Genomic DNA, 14,893 nt, shown 5'->3' with positions numbered 1-14,893 from the left:
CAATGACAATCAGGGAATGTGAGATCATCCTGTGCCTTGAGGGGAGGGAGAGTACCCTCCTGGGCTATCCAGAAGAATCCAGGCACAGAATCCTGGTAGGTACTGGACAGAATATGAGACACAGCTGCCTCATGCAGATTGCATTGAGCAGACATTGTCTGCCGGTGTTAGGACCTGCCCTAATAATAAATTCCACAGAAATTTCCCAGTGCCTGTTGGAGCCAAAGTCACTGATTTCTTCACAGCAAGTTCACTCACAGTGAGCAGGGGTGGGTGATATATCTGGGCTGCTGGGCCATGGGTCAGCATTAAGCTATCAGAGCCCAGAGACATCTAGGCCTTTAATTGTTAAAGATGATCTTCCCTGCTTTCTCATGACACATATATTGGAGGACTGTGGCACATCATATGATCAACCTTGTGAGCACAGCACATTTTTCTGCTTTCTATGAATAGATGCAAGTCCTGAAAGAGAGAATTGGTTGCTTCCGTTGTCTTGCATCCCTGACTACATTAGTAGCAGCATTAACCATTATTTGTTCCTGTTACTGCCTTCCTAGTTAGAATAGCCATTCCAGAGCACTACATGGTGGTTTTTGCAGAGAATTGCAGGGTTATGGTAGGGCCATTTGAGACTTCTGATGACAGAAAGTAGTGCAGAGCTGCCAGGCTCTGGGCATGGCTCCCTGCCATTCTTTATTTTTGTTGGAGGGTCTGAGGAAAAGAGTAGAATTTTGGTCCCTTGTCTAAGTCTTGTGTGTATGGAGATTTGCTGTCATAAGCAGCATGATAAGACTGCTTCTTCTCAGTCTGGCCCTAGGATTTAAAATAAACTCCTATTGTTATCCCAGTAAGACCAAACCGTGGTCTCAGATATGTGTATAAATTTTCTGCTGATGGCAGAATGGCCAAAGAGATCTCAAAGAAAGCCCTGAGAAAAAGGTTGGAGATGAAGACCCATCCAAATGATGGCATTCAGAACCAGAACCTTGTTTGCCTTATAATCTGCGTTTCACAAGATAGAACTGCAGTCGGTCAATGAGGTGAAATTACCCCAGTGTACAAATCCTGTCTGGATTTCTACACTGGAAAGATCTGATTCCTGGGTTGAACTTCATGGCTTCACAGTGTGTGAGTACTTTTTAATCTACTCTGAAGAGCCCAGACTTAGCTCAGCATTTAATCTTTGCCACAGCAGCATCTGAAGACTAAATCCTCTTCAGGCTCACTTTTTTTTGTTTGAAATAAAATGTTTGTCCCATAAAGTACAATGGAAAACTCTGAAATTAAGGAGCCTTATGGCCCCTGTATGTGCTTTCTAACGTGCTACACATTAGAACAAGCACGATGGGCAGCTCTCCTCCACCATAGTGTGTCCAGCTTGTGTCAGGTGTGTGGAACAGCTCACCAAGGAATGCGGTGTTTAAACTTCATCAGGTATGAAACACCACACGAGAATCAGCTGAAGACTCATAAGCTGAGTTCTTGTGTGATATCAGCAGGAGACATCACCTGATAAGAGGCTGCTTTGCAACCTGATCCTGCAGTTCCCTTTATCATGTGTCTAGGCGATGACTGGAGAACATGAATCTGTTAGCAGACAATTTACTAGGGCCTCGACAGGTCCATCTGCAGGTTTCTCTTTTCCACTGTGAATTATTGTAACATCAAAAGTGCCACCTGCTCCTCCTTGGGAAAATGCCAGTTTAGAGGAAGCAGCCAGCAAACTGCCTGTGATGCATCAATCTTCTTTGTAGTGATGGTGTTCCAAAAGATGTGAAAATTGGGAGATAAATGTCTAAAAGTAGGACAAGAGCCCCTCAGCCCCACTTAGGGAATGTCTTTCCTTAATTGCTTGCAGTTACACCACATTTTCCATCACAAGACATGAAAAGCCTGTCCACACTCCTGGGACGCTTCGGTACTGAAAGTAATTTGGAAAGCAATGACCAGACAGAGAAATCTGAAAATTACTCCAGAGGTAAGAATGAAATTTAATCAAGGATGGTGAGGCTAGATGTAGATAGCTAATAACATTGTCTGTTTAATATCTGTGATTCACACCTGCTTATCTCACCTCAGCATCACCCTTTGGTTAACTTTTGTACAAAGCAATTGAAAAACCAAAGGTATCTTTCTTCAGGTTACATAATTTCTCAGATCCATGAGTAGGCACACAACATTTTTACCACCAAGCTTTTCAATTTTACTGAAAAGGTTTGATGAAGATTTTGATCCTAATAACAGGGGAGAGACTTTGAAGCTGGTACCTTGAAAGGAAATATTTCATGTTGCTATTTCCAGTGAACTTGAGTTTTTAGGAATGGCTCAAGCTCAATACTTGCAGCATAATCTGGCATTATCTTATCTTGCAAATTTTTTTCTTTTCACTTTTATGCAAAATCATGTTTATAAAAGAAGCAGACAAAAGATTGCTTTGGTCAGATTTTGTGTTCTAGCAGGGTGGTATGCTAGAACTATAGTGAAAGGTGGCTGTTTACTTAATGAAATAAACCCAACTACAACCACAGCTCTAGATAAATTACAGCTCTTAGCTTTAAGATTTATTGGTTTTGGGAAGAAAAACAGAGTTTTTCCCAGGCTTATTTTTCTACTGACTGCATTCTTACAAAAATAGGAATTTCGAGGAAAAGCCTCTTTCACTTGTTCTTTGGTATGTACATGAACTATGCTGAACACCATCTTCTGATGAGGAGTTATTGGACCCCAGTTACAAAGGGTGCCATTTGTCTCCTGGGGTGAAATTTGCCCTGCTACAGATCCAGACTTGCTCTCCCAGGTCTGGACACATCTCTTCTCGTCCGGCTCCAACAAACTCTTCATTGTGTCCTGAAAGGGTGCAGCTCCCTGGCAGAAGAGCTGCCAGGACATGCAGCCTGGTGAGCTGGTACAGACACCTCACCATGTGTGGCAGGGCTCATTTCCTCGCCAGAAGCATCTCACCACACTGAATCCAGAACTTTAATTGCAGCATTTTGTAGCTTTTCTTCATTCACAAACAGCAACCCCAACATAAATGTAGCTACACAAGCAGGATTTTCCATGAGTTTCCAAGGGCCACCAGACAGGATGCATGGTGACAAGGAAAGAGTAGAGAGCCAAGGAGCTCTTGCAGAGAACATAATTTAGCTCTCTTCATCCTAGAGTAGTGTTTGTTGTTGAAAAGTTATCATAAGCTCTTATAACAGAGCAATAGTAATGAAGCCTATCTGGAGAAGACATGCTTCATCAAAAAAAACCAAAACAACAAACCACCAAAAAACCCACAGAAATAAAACCCAAGGAACCTCAAGGATTCTGTCCATTATCAGTTTGAATCTTTTTCATCTCACACTCCTGTCAAAGGCAACTTCCTCTCTTTCACCACTGAGCCAAATGAGCTTCATAAATAGTTCAGTTGGCACAAATCAACATTAGAGAGCTGCTGATCTACCCTGGCTGAACAGCTGCCCTCTAAAAGAGAATTACTCCCCTTTAGGACTGATTAAATAATTTTCAAGAAATGCATAGTAGAGTCGTTTCTTCAGCTCCTTTTGTTTTTTCAATAGGGTTGAGCAGTTTGTTTTTAGAACAAACCAATTCTTCTGTTTAATTGGAACCCTTGTGCTCTGCAGAATTTTTTTTTTGGTGCACATTTTTGCTGTTCTGAAACAAACATATCAAGTGGGAGGGTTTGTTGCTTTTTGCTTGTTAGTTGGTAATTTTCAGGAGGGGTCGAGTCTCCTTTCTGGAAAGGTAAGAAGCTGTGTAAGAAGAGCCTGGATGAAGTGGATGATGTGAAGCAGAGGGGTTGTCCTTCACAGCTGGATTCTGCTTCCTGTGTGCTAATTGGTACAGAATAGGAATAAATGCAAATGCTGAAGTACAAGAAAAAGAGCTGAGTGACCTCAAACCCAGAGACTATCGTGCTAATTCTTTCACATAAATCAGGAGTTTTGGCACACTCTGTTTAGTCAATAGGAATAATTCGTTACAGTATAGGAAAGAAAATGAGGGCAAATTGGAGCTCTGGTTCAGACCAGAGTGAAATCATTGATTAAATACAATTGTGTCTGATCATGCATGAGCTGAGTTGGAGCTGCTGTTCATAACTCTGTGATCGTTAAAACAAAATGCATCCTTCAAAATGCAGGCTATGCAATGCTTCACTAAATGACTGTGCCTCATGCAAAATTAAAACCTTCTCTCAAGTGTAGGATGTATACTTTGAGACAGCAGGGGCTCCTTAAAGAGGTCCAGCATCTCATGCTTCTGATCCCAAAGAGAATAGAGAGTAAATTGTTTTCTTGGACACTCTGACTTTTCTCCAATGAAACATCCACAAAAAGTGAGCAAAGCTTGTAATGTAAAACAGCCATCCAAAATATAGGACCTCGCTGGATGTTTCAAGCATAAATCAGCAGTGGATTCAGGCACATTTGTAAAAGAGCACACAAATCCTGCCGCCTTGAGTGCAAGAGGAATCAGGCCATGGAAGGAAAGGTCTCTGTGTGCAGCCCCTGGACTTCTGGCAAAGTCCTCAGCTGAAAGCCCATCTCTTCTCGAGACAAAATCTGGACAAACTTTGAGCTAAAAAAACCTTTTTGTCACCCTCTTTTTCATGTTTCTCATCCATCCAGACCTTCCTTCCAGAGAAGCAAAACAATATTCTCAGCCTTTGTATTTACAGCAGTCAAGAAGCCATCCAATTTCCATCTACTTTGCTGTGATAAGAAATACAAAAACCTGGCATCAGTGAAGTTCAGTCAACATACCCCAAAAATGTCACTTCTGTTTTCTCTGTTCCTTCTTTGTAACTTGCAGAACAGGAGATTGAGAGTGGGAGAGGGGTGGTGTTGAGGGGCTGGAAAGAGAAGCATGGGGACAAGGGAGAGTTTCATCGTCAAAAATTCAAAATTTCCTCTCATGAAAGGAATAAATATTTGCACATATCAGCATTTCTGCCTCAAATGATTTAATTTTGGATTGCAAAATTGCGGAGGGAGCATTTCATTCTGACTTTGCTGATATACTCCAGTTTGTATAGCTCTTCCTCCATCTGTGGATTGTTATGTTGGTAGCTTTCATCCTCACCAGCTGATCCTTTTCCCAGTGTCATGTTGATTTATTTGTCTTTGTTGGGCTTCTGATAACACTTCACCAATAAATTAGTTTTAAATTAAACTTTCTGTTGCGTCTTTTATGTTGGACCCAGTGCATGTGCTGGAAAGGAAATTTCATTTCAGAGATACTTTATTCCTCTTTTTATCACCCACTTCAGCTACAGACGCACCAGCTGTAACATTTATTTTACTTTGGATGAAAGCTGCAAAAGCACTGCATAAATTCTGAATAAAAAATTGCTGTTAGTGAAGATGACCACTTCTAAGAAACATTTTAGACAGTCACAAACCAGAAGTAGTTGTACATACAACTGAGTGTGCAACCTAGCATGAGAACCTGTGCCTAGTTTATGTGGTACCTGATAATAGAATGAACACCTGCTGTGATTGTGTTCAGGCTTTCTCTTTCCCTTGCTGCCAGGCCAGTGCAAGTACTAGAAAGCAGCACTGAAACAGTCTGGCTCAGAGCCTGAGCTTAGACTTGTTTGTCTTTATCCACTTATTCGAGTACATCACTGCCCAATGAGCAAGAAGTGCTCAGGGTTTCAGGCAGGGCTGGAGCCACTGGCTCTTCCATGTCCTGGTTGTCCCCCAGGATGGTCAGAGGTCCCAGGAGGGCTGTTCCCTTTTACCTCTCAGCTGAGCTTCCTAGCAGCCTCCACTCCCCAGCATGGCCTTCCCTCTGTTCAAGCTCTGCTTCTACTCCATTTCCATGACTGAGCAACTTTCCATGTTTAAGCTGAGAAAAGTTTTTCACTTGTTGGGGAAAGCTTGCAGCAATTGAGGCAGCCATGCAAAAATCCAAGAAAAAGTATTTTCCTTTACATAAATCTAACAAAAACACCTGAGCAAAGCAAAGCTCTGCAGCAGTTTGTTACATCCTAAACTCTCCTGCAGCATGGCTGATCTGCAAGCATGGGCAGAGGGGAAAAAACAAGGCAAAGTACCAGATTCTGTTTGTGCTGTGCCAGGCAACGCTGTGTTTGCTTTTCTTCAGCATCTCGCTGGCCACCTCAGTGCTTTAAACAAGGCAGGAAACTGCTTCTCTCTGCAGCTCATGGTAGCAAGACCTCCAGCCCTGCAGGGGCGGCTGGGTGCCTTGGGCAGGCTCCTGAGGGATGCCACAGCACTCACAGGGGCTGGGTGGCCACCTCACCAGCTGCAAGTTTGACCTGCAGGGTGCACTCAGGTCTTTGCATTGTAGTTGCACTCTGAGGTGATGAGAGGAGGTGAAAAATGCATGTTTGGCTTAACTGAATTCCAAAATGGAGTATTTTGTGATATAAAATATAAAGCCACTGAGCACCATTTCTGCTCTAGTTTATTTTTCTAGCAGATGCCATTCATTCTCCCCCTGCCCCATCTTTTCAGCGCATTTTAAGTAGCGGTGATGTATAGTCTTCTTGATGAAGCACTTATCTGGGGCCCATTACTGTAATGACAGGGCCCTCCATACTCTTTTGAGGTTTTATTATCAGAATGACTCCCTTGCTTCAAGCTGATTTTCATAAATCATCATTTTCTCATATGCTTAAAGGAAAAAAAATGGTCTTTTGGAAACCTGTGACCTACTTTATTGTGTGATTCCTCAACACTGGTCCAGCTGTCAGATCCAAAGACAGAGTCACATCAGCCCATGATTTGCTTCTAGGAGATTATTTTATATTATTACATTATTTTATAATCTGCTGGGTTTGAGTGGTCTTGCATGCAAGCCTTTATAGTGCCTTGCTCAGTACTGTAACCTTGAATTCTGTACAAAATTGCTGCCAGAACTGTACACACAGGAACTGACTGCCTAGGTCACCCCTCCAACTCTTGGATGCAGCTTCATGTTCCCACGGGGACAACCTGAGAAACACCTGCCTTGGCCACCCTGTCCTACAAAAAGTGGGAAATTCAGCTGGGACAGTCTGGTCAAGGAGGAGCTGGGAGGAAGCCCTGGGGGCTCACACCTCCTGCTGGCTCTCAGTCAGCTCACTCCACCTCTGCCTCAGAGCAGAAAGAGCATTCATGTCTTATCCTCTGTAACCTCTTATTATTTTTGGATAGGAAATCCAGAGGAATTCCTAACAGAAGCATGGAGAAAAAACAAACCTCTTTGTTTTAGTCCCCAGGATAAACATTTCCAGAACAATGTTAAACTGGAAGAAAATTAGGACTCCTGAGGTTCCAAACCTGCTCCTGCATCCTTGACCTGTGTACAGAACACCCCAAAAACAGCTCTCCTGACACTGGCAATTCCCAGTGCAGATTTTCCCCTTGTGTCCCAACTACTGCTCACCAGCGTGTGCCACTTCTCTGCTGCTTGGGACTTCTTGATCCCTCTCCTTTGTGCCAACCCTCAGTGTGTCAAAGGGCCACATCCCAAAGGCCAAGATCAGCTCCCTGCAGCCAGCCCCACATCATGGTGCCTTATATCCCTCCTGCCATGGAGGAAGAGCTTCCTCCCACACTTTCTGCTGGGCAGTGTTTTCCTAACAGATAATGCAGAGGAATCAGTTTGTGCCCCTCCCTGCCAGCTTCAGCAGCTCTGGGATTCTTCCCAGAGATTTGCAGCTCTTCATTTCCCTCCTGATTCCCCCTCCTGGCTGGACTTTCCAGGCTCTGCAGGCTGCTTAACTCCCTAGTGAGGCTTACTGTTAGGTGCTTGTGTTTTGGGCTTGGCAGGGATCCTGCCCTTCAGTGGCTGCTTTCTTTCCCAGGCAGTGGATTATTCCTGTATTAGTTCTTTGTTAAATCTTTGGATGTAGTTCATGTTAGAGTGACCATTTGGTTTGATGTTTTTGGATGTTAGTTATTTTAAGATTTAGCAAGATAAGGTTTTTTGGCAAATGATATCATCCCACTGTTCAAATGAAGGAGAATCAGAGATATTTATGAATTTGGGATAAACACCAAAAGATTGTTTTCTTTAAGGAAAAAATGAAGCTGTTTAAATGTTAAACAATATTTGGTTTCATCTTCTTCTAAACAGAAGCATTCTTTTGCTTCTGAACAACAGTTTCATTTATAAATTGGCAACAGTCATAGAAATATTGTTAACAGCTTTCATAAAACTACCCAAATGCACCATTTTTTGGTTTAGTCAGAATCTTTGTGATTTTCTAAATTTTTTGTTAAGTTTTTTTACCAGAACTCAAGCAAGCCCTTGGTTCTTGGATTTGGATACTGTGGTGTGAAGAAATGTTCAGATATTTGCAACAGAAGTTGTTTTAGCCTTGGCATCAGCTCCACTAACTCTTCCTTAGCTTGTGACAGAGGGACAGTCTTCATGGCTGCACTGGCCTGTAAGGGTCCTGCTTCCAAGGACATTTCTGTCCTTCACTGAAGATATTTCAGCTGCAGCTGGTATGAAAGGATCTCATTTTGTTTCTTCTCCAGGGATAATATGATGGGATTTGTCTTGTTGGCTTGTTTTTTGTTTTTTTTCCTTTCTGTTGATATCCACTGTACACATCTACTTTTTTTAATATACCTTGTTTTTTACTCCTGCCTTCTTTATCTAGCTCTGTGTCAGGGTTTTACAGTCAATGTAGACAACCAGAGCTACACCCAGTAGATAATGAGGACACATGAACCAAACGTGCTACTGGTTTATTTCATTTTCACTTTTGCTTTGGGAACCTCTACAAAAATTCCAAAGGAAGCATATGGTCCTGTGTGGAAATTTGGGTCTTCTGTCATAGGTTAATTTTTAGTTATTGTTTGGGGATCCCTTTTAAATTTTTTTTTTCTTAAGCTTCTTAGAGTTCTCTAGGCCACAGCAGTTTAATGACCTGCATTAGGGATGGATCTGAGGGTGATATTTGAGTGACAGGGGCACTGGGTCCCACTACTTCAATATTCTCCAGAGCTTTATTGCCTCAGGTTCTTTAGCAATACCTCTTAAATAGGCACTGGATCAGCAATGCCAAGGGGAGCCTTTTGTGCACCAAATCACAAAGCAAGAATTTAAAAGAACTGTTCAAGTAGTGTCTTCTTGGTACATCCACCCATGACCAAGTCATTGGGATTAATGAACGCAAATCCTTACAGCCAATGGGATTAGCATGTGTAGATTCCCTCTGGAGGAAACCAAATGATTGGATGAGCTTTCACTGAAGCCACAGCATTCTCTGTCTGCAATTAGTTAAAAAATTTATAAATTGCAAATTATTTATTCAGCCATTGCCTGTGTGCAATTTCAGGGATTGTTGACTAGATGGAGCATTTTTGTGGTCTGTGTTATTTCATTGTTGAGATGTTTCAAACAAAGTAACAATTTGAACAGATTTCTTAAAGGACCAAGTTTCTAATTAATTGCAAATCACACACTAACAAATTACCAGACCACTCATCTTGTACCCAGAGGGATAAGTGCTGCCAATTTGAGGAGGAGATTGTATTTTTCAAATACAACAAAGAAGCTGAATTCCTGTTTTCGTTGTAAAACGGAACTGTGCTTTAACTGTGAAATCCAAAATAGTGCCTATGTTAGAACAGCTCTAATTTAACTATAAAATTCAATTATCTGCTGATGATACTGTCCCATCTGAATCCCTTGCAGCGATTTCCATCATTTCCCTAATCCTATCTTTGGCCATCACCTGGAGGCATCTGTTCTGATGACTACTGCCATTTCTCCTCTTCATTAGTTTCCTGACGCCCTTTTTTTTTGGCACTGATTTACAACATTCAAGACAGGAAAGCAGCCTGAGTACCTTAACTCGGTGTCACTTGCAGACGGGTGCAGTGATAGTACAAAACACATCAGAGCCTCACAGGAAATAGCTGGGCCCCCACAAAATGTTGCTTGTTCACCAGATGTGCAAGACCCGAGCAGTTAAGAAAACAAAATGTGGCATTAAAATAAATGAGCCAAAAAATTCCACCCCTGAAATTTTAAAATTAAAAATTAAATAAAAAAAAAATTAGGTTATAAATTTAAAAAAGATACATAAAAACATATTGAAAAAGAAAGTGGAACACAGTTTCAGTTAATTGGTCTAATTTAGCCCAGGTTTTCTGAAAACTGTTTTTCTGACATGGGGAATAACAGTTGATGGAGACAAATTATGCCTGGCTGTGTGCATTAATTAAAGATTCTTGAAGGTGGATAACTCTGATGGGGTTTCTCTTCACCCCACTTCCTCTGTTGCAGTACCTGAGGTTGGCATTCATTTCTAGACCCTCCTGTGTACAATTAACTGGGCAGGAAAGGTGCCATCCTGTAAAGCACAGTGTGTGGCTGCGGAGCACTGAGCCCTTTCCAAATGGTGGGGTCTGAGAGGCACAGCTGCTGGGAGGGATGTGATCCCAGGGAGGCTCAGTTCCTCTCACAGCATCAGAGGAGTGATGCTGATGGGAGAGACTGCAACGGCAAGGATATCTCCCAGACCCAGATGTAACTCAAGGGCTTCCCTCAATTCCCCCTGTGGTCCTGCTGGACCAGATGGGTGCCCTGGCTGAGCATCCTGGGAATCTTGGCCAGGATGGAGCCAAATCCATCTTACTGCATTTGGGAAGTGGAGGCAGAAATGTACCTGGGCTGTGCCCTCATACAGATTTGGCACACTGACAGGCTGTGTACCTGGGACCATAAAAATGGACACACACTCAGTGCTTACACAGTGATCAGCACTGATTTTATTTCTGCCAAGACCTGCTTCTGCTAATCTAAAAAAAAAACAAAACAAAACAGTGAACATGAACTTATTTCATTGTATCTGTTTTACCTCCTCAGCAGCAGAAGAAATTTGATAGTCAAGAGCATTTGGCAGCTGGGACAAGGGCTGTTTAGACTGATCATTACTATATATAAAATCATTGCTATTTAAGCACTAACAGAGTCACTGCTTTACAATACCAGAAATTACATACCTGAACTCTCAGCTACTAAGCCCCAAAGCTGCAGGAAGCTCAGGCAGGAAAGGGTCTCCAATGAGAAAGATCTCTTGGGGCTCAGACTGGTGTATTTTCTCCCTTTCTAAAAGGCATTTTCCTAAGCTGCACCTAAGCCTCTCCAGTGAAGGAGGTTGGACAGTCTTCTGCTCTGCTGCACCCATGGATGGAAAGCTTTCCCTGAGCTGCAGTCCTATCAGCCTTTCCTAAGTGTTTAGATGATCTCTTCTTGTCCTTACTTTGAAAAAGAAAAATTGTTTACTGCCATCTTTAGAGATTCTTGTGCATTTATGCATTAGTCTTACCTCACCTTCATCTTCTCTAAACTGTGCAATCTTCTACAGACTAAACAAGTGCAATTCTTTCTATCTCACTGGCTGCATTTTCCAAATCTCTGATCATACCTGTTGATCTCCTCTGGGTTTTCTGGAGTATAACTGTATATTTTATAAAGTACAATGCCCCAAACTTCACAAAATCTTTCAACTAAACTCTCCACACCAAAATGCAGAGCACAATAATTGCTTTCTTTGCTTTATGTATGGTCCTTCATATATACAACTCAGGTATTGGTATTTTTTTGGTCTGGGCACTGCTCTGTCAGCTGAAATCCACCCTGTCAGTTGCTGCATCTCGCAGACTTCCTTTTGCCATGCCACTGCTTACAAAATTCCTCCAACTATATAGTTGAGAATTTTATTCCTTCTCCCTGAAAGTAGCACTTTATCCTAGTGGTTACTTAATCAGGTTGGGTGTGGACCATGTTTCCAGATAATTTCTGTGCTTTGATCCTCTGACTTTGATTCTCTTATTGCCTTTTCAAGTTTAATGGTAACCACAGATTTCATCCTCTATATCATTAGTGAAAAGAATGGAAACAGACCTTGAAAAGATCCCAGAGGAATCCCACTTGGACAACTTCCTATTTGATAGAACAACTGATAACTGTTGTTTTGGAGTAAAGTTTACCCAGTTGTGCACTCGTCTTATGATTACACTGTAGCTCATACTTAATGCCACCCTATCAGGAGATAAGATAAATCACATCCAGTCGCTCTTCTTTATTCACTAAGTCAGATACTCAGTTGGAAAGGGGGGAAATTGACGGATTTGACATGATTTGTTCTTGAAGAACTCAGGTGGACTGCTTTTTATCACCATACTATAGAAAATTCTGGGTGTTTAACAAATTGATTGTTTAATAACTCATTCCAGATTTTTGGGAAACATGGATGAGTGGTTTATAGCTTCCACTATAATAGTGTTTTATAGCTTCCACTCATCCTGGGGTCTCATTATTCACTTTTTAAGTTCAGCACTATAGTTACCCTTCTCCTGTGCTCCAGGGCTCATCCTGTTCTATAAAAATGCTTTACAATAATTGTTTTACAATAATTGTTAGCTATTCACAGATTACTTCATCTTATTTCTTAAATAAGTTCAGGTGAACTCTATGAGGCCCTGCTGACTTGTATGCACTTAGCTCATGGAAGTATTCTTAAACTTGGCCTTTTCCTGTTTTGACCTGCTGTTCTACTAATTTTAAAAATACTTTTGTTAATTAGCTGGTCACAAACAGCTTTAGATATATATATATATATATATATATAAAATCTCTGGATAAAAAGGCATGCCAGGCTTCCCTGCAAAATTGGTTACTTGCTCTCTTTTCCTGTTTAGCAATGGATCAGGACTTTCCTTTTTCTTCCTCTAATTAAAGTGTATTTATAGAACCTTTCCCAGTTCCCGTTGATGCCTTTCCGAAGCTGAAATACCTTCTGTGCTGTAGCAGCTTTGCTTCTGTACTCTGTTGTTTGCCTTACTCTCTTGTACTTATCCTTAGCTAAGGGTTTATGTTACACATTTCAAAGTCCTCAGAAAGTTGCTGCATCTGGAATAATACCTCCAAGTTTTTCTGCAAAGCACAGAAATGCTCTAGCACAGAAAACTTTCAGGATCTTTTCACTTTTCTACTCCTGCTGAAAACCTTGGTTATGTACTAGAGTTTTCAAGTTACCCTATTGTTTTTTTCAATGCAGTTCTGGGTGACTAAAATCTCCTATTGCCTCCATATCTCCTTGTTTGTATATCTTGTACAAATGCTTGTTAAAGTTTCTTCTACTTCCTATGAGTTATTGGATGGCGTGTAGCAGATCTCTGTCCTGAGCCACCCTGGGGTCAGCTGTGTCACAGCATCTGAACAAAGACTTACAGTTCTTTCTGTTGCCCTGGCTCCCTGTGTTTGCCTGCAGTGGTCAACACATCACTCCTCTATTTACATTTTTGTCTACTTTATAACTAATGTTTCCAATTCTCAGGCTGCATCTAAGAACAACACATTTCTCAGTGAGCTGCAGGCTTCTTTGACCACACTGCTCTGGGTCTGCTTAAGAGGCCACTGCCAAATTATTTAATAGTTCAGGATAATTTGATCGAAGTTTGGTACAATCTCAGCCACAGGCATTCTTCCACACCTCTGTGGGGATATTTTGATTCAATGTGAAGTTCAGCCTGAATGAGTTGATGGTAGTTCGGACAAATGCCTTCTGAAAATGTAACAAGATGAACAGACTCCTGGAAAGGGATGTAACATGTCTGCTGATAAACCAAAGAGCTTCCACTGCAGCACAGAGTAGTCTCACTTTAAACAAAAACATGCAGAGACACCACAATACTGGAAGATCTGACACCCATCATGATATGTCCTGATGCCCTGCTGGAACATTAACTCTTTTTTAACTCAGAGAGAAACAGTGACCACCTCACCTCCAGCAGCCCCTTTCTGGAAAGTCGTCTCCCAAATCATCGCTAAGCCCACAGAGAAACAAATTCTCCCTCAGCACAAACAACAGCATGACTTCAGAGGTACTGTTCTCCTTGAGTTACAGACGTGCCTGGGCAAGGAGCTTTCTTTAGGGCTTGCCCCTGTTCTTACTGAACTTTGGGCCCTAATGACATTATCAGTGCAGGATCAGGCCAGGGGAAATGGAGTTAAGGACATTCAGAAGCCCTTGAAGGGCTGGAGCCGAGGCTGCAGTTCTTGTTTGGCCTGGCATGTCTTTTGTGACCCATCCCATTGTTCTCAGCTTAATGCTTATTCATTTCCTCTTTGCTTGTGTTTTCACATATAATTATTTTTAATTGTGCTTTTTTATATTTTAGAGAAACAATAAAAATAAACTCCCTTGGGTCTCAGAATGTGGATCAACACAATCAGGTCAAGGGACTCCTTTTAGTTTCAGTACTGACTCTGATACAAACATAGACTTCAAGGTGACAGATTTGCCTAGAATCTTTTTGGTTAACAGCTGTAGTCCTGGTGTGACTTCTGGGAATGAAAATACTCTTATCAGGAATGAAGAGGGACCATTACTTTAGAGGGAAGAAGGTTACTTTTCAGAGGACAGCTAAGATATTCAAGGGTTCTCCCTTAGTGCAGAACTAACATTAAGCATCCTGCAAAAACCTATAAATATTTAATTTTCCTTTGCATCATTAGACTACACTGTCTTGTTGCAATTGATGCTCACACATAAACTGAGGCTCTTCTGCCCTATGTCATGTCTCTGTAGTGGAAGAGATGTTTATGCTGGGAAGTGACTGGAAGGGATGAAGGAAGAAGTGGGACTCTTATTTCCAAAATGAAGAGAGAAAAACAGTAACAATTTCCTCAGATTCCTCTTTCTCTCTCTAAGGAGGGAGCTTTAGGCAAGGTTTATAGGGGAGCAGACAAGGTGGCTCTGCAAACTGAAGCTGTGGTCCAGGCACATATTTTTTCCCATTAAGAGGCTGAAACACAGGCTTTTTGTAAAGAAGCTGCACAGACTGCTTCACAGTCAGGCTGAATATTAGGATAATTAATAGATATTTGAACCAGGGCACTTAGA

The sequence above is a fragment of the Sylvia atricapilla genome, chromosome 8 (genome assembly GCF_009819655.1).
Source record: "Sylvia atricapilla isolate bSylAtr1 chromosome 8, bSylAtr1.pri, whole genome shotgun sequence".
NCBI classification, from domain to species: Eukaryota; Metazoa; Chordata; class Aves; order Passeriformes; family Sylviidae; genus Sylvia; species Sylvia atricapilla.
The sequence above is the reverse complement of the archived record's forward strand: the minus strand, read 5'-3'. Positions refer to the sequence as shown.